Here is a 2,824-nt window from a genome sequence, read left to right as displayed (position 1 = left end):
GGCGCGGTGGCCAAGTGGTAAGGCGTCGGTCTCGTAAACCGAAGATCACGGGTTCGAACCCCGTCCGTGCCTGAAACATATTCTTTTGCTCTTAGTAGATCTGTAATAAAGTATTACGGGAAACGAATTTCGCACTTCTTTAGATTATATATAATATTAAAATATAATATATATATATACATAATATTATAATATTTGCCACGTCTTAGATTCAAGATATATATGTATATTAATATAAATATGTATATTTTTCAGCGTCTATGGCAACATCACCTTTTCCACCCATTTAAATGACTATTTCTACAAATTTTATGCTACAAGATTCTGGGAAACTAATATCCCTCTAGATTGTAAGCTCCTTTGAGCAGATACCCCTACTTACCTCTTGTTTCTCTAAGTCAATGTTATGTACACTACTTGTTATGGTTACCCATTGTAGAGCGCTGCAGAATATGAAAAAAACCAATAAATAATAATTATACTTTTTTTCAATATTTGCTGAAAATGTACTGTCACAATCAGTCTGAACAAGTGAGGGCAGCAGAACCACATTTGGTGCGACTGGTTTATGGTTAATGTCTGCAAGCTTACAAACATAGCATTTAATGGCAGATAAGAATCATTCGGCCCACCTTGTCGCCCGTTTCCCTCATGTAAAGACTCAAACCTTAATCAGTCCTTGGTCTTGGCGGAGATTTAGGATAGCTTTATGCCCATCCCATCCCAAGCATGCCATGCCTTGAACTCCGCTACCATAACTCCCCTGTCAATCTTAAGGATGCTGTCCCACCTAGAGAAACCCCCCCAAAACATCTATTAAAAAAAACGTAACTTTTAATAAAACCACTAAAATGAGAAAATATCAGATCAGGGAAAGATTTTAGTACTAAGTACCGCTCACTTGTAATGGATAGGAGCCTAATTGCCATTAGCGCAAAAGCAAAATAGTTAAAAATAAAAAAATAAAAATTAACCCCGTTTCTTTATTAAGTCGATCTAATAGCAAAAGCCTGACTTGCGTTTCGCTGGCCATATGCCAGCTTCGTCTGTGTTTCCGGGTTCTAATAATTTAAATAAGCCACATTTGTCTCAGCCTCTGCATGCCTTCCTTGTCTGCGTCTGCTGTCCCACCTACTCTGCAGAATAAACATATATATCAGTACGTGCAATAAATGCAGTGATAAATCTACTTTACTGAAATCATTTGTCTAACCTCCTGCATGTGTAGGAATGATTTATGCATTAGCCATTAAAATGACTATAACACAAACATGGGCCCTGGATCCAAAGAGCTCATTTAACCCCTTCACTTCTGAGGGTTAGGACACTCAAAATTGTGGCTTAAAAAATGACTACGTGTTTAATAATGGATCTTCTCTTTATTATTAAATGTACCCATACAAACTATGTAATTTCCGGATGGACAGCATATCCATATATTCGACCCTGTAGTTTTCTTTGAAAAATACCTTGCCCCGCTTTCTTAAAATTGGGATATTTCATGCTAGATCTCACCCCAAAATCTTGATGCCATTGAGCTTTATGATGAATGTGAAGGAGTTAATTTCAAGAGTCTAAAGGTTCGTAAAGGACTACAGTACGAAAGAGGGAAAACCAATAGAACTTCTTTGAGAACATTGGGGTTAATTTTAAAAATAACTTTGATTTCAAATGTATGCATTAAACAAAATCTCAGGAAGCTTTTTATAAATACATTAGAAAAAAAAGTGTATGTTAGGGTGACTATATCAGTCCTTTTTCAAGACACATCTATGTTTGGTCATTGTCTTGCGTGTTCTGAAGGAGGCATGTGGCAGTAAATTGATGTGGAATTATTTTGGGGGGAAGGAGGTGGCTGGTGTTTTTGGCCACCACTTGACCTAGAAGACTTCAGTGTTTTTTCTCTTCGGAGGGCATCCTAGAAAACCCGGCAGGATCCTTAGGATTTGGCCAAAGAGGGACAGAAGTGGCTTCGTAAAACTACATCAGGGGTGCTGTTCCAGAAGAGGAAGATTGAGGAGCCGGTGTCCACATTCTTCACGTGATCAGGGGAAGAATGTAACCAATAATAAATACATATTTAAATTGGTGACAAAAGCAATATTGATAACTGTTGCATTTCAACCGGTACTTATTTTTTAAACTAAGGTTAGTTAATTAACCTCAAACTCCTGCTGATCGACCCTTACTCCACTGTAAGATTTAATGGGTTAATTGACATGAAATTTGCACATGACTATACCCGTCAAAGCCGCTGATCTTTGAATACTTTGGTCTGGATTACTGCAGTTACAATAAGAAGACGTGCCAATGGGTCTTGTTTGGCATTAGTCTGTATTTAAACATTGTTCTTAAACAGCTGCTCATTCTCTAATTGCAAATGTTTTTGAAGATGACCTTAACACCAGACATAGCCCAAGAGGTCTGGGCTGATTAGATAAGACATTAAGAGCTACTTGGCACGAGTTAATGTGTACATCGACTGTGTCATGCCCTGTCAAGTTCATAAATGAGGATGAGCAATTAGTGGATTAGCAGACTGATGATATAATATTATGTTTTGTGTTCTTTTCATGCTAAATTGATCATTGTTTCAATTACTGTTAGGATGGTAAAATGTATAGGTAAGGAAAACATAGAAAGAGCTCTTAGCTATATGTTTTTAGTTCTTTCTCGATATGCCAGCTCAGCCCTTTTTAGAGGAACACTTTACTTGCGTTGCCCCTTTATCATAAATCAGTGACATAAAAGGTTTGACTTAATTACAAAATCCCAGTTTACTGATTATGAGTTTGGACTACATAAACAATGTAGGTATAAACAT

The 2,824-nt window shown here is 37.1% G+C and overlaps 1 non-coding gene across 1 annotated transcript; it reads left to right on the top strand.

Annotated features, from left to right (window-relative positions):
* On the top strand, positions 1–72 carry TRNAT-CGU (transfer RNA threonine (anticodon CGU)). The gene has a single exon. It is a non-coding gene; the product is annotated as a tRNA-Thr (tRNA).
* The last annotated feature ends 2,752 nt before the right edge of the window (positions 73–2,824 follow it).

The sequence above is a fragment of the Spea bombifrons genome, chromosome 7, assembly GCF_027358695.1.
Source record: "Spea bombifrons isolate aSpeBom1 chromosome 7, aSpeBom1.2.pri, whole genome shotgun sequence".
Classification (NCBI taxonomy): Eukaryota; Metazoa; Chordata; class Amphibia; order Anura; family Pelobatidae; genus Spea; species Spea bombifrons.
Note: the sequence above shows the minus strand (reverse complement) of the source record. Positions and strands in the feature narration are given on the sequence as shown.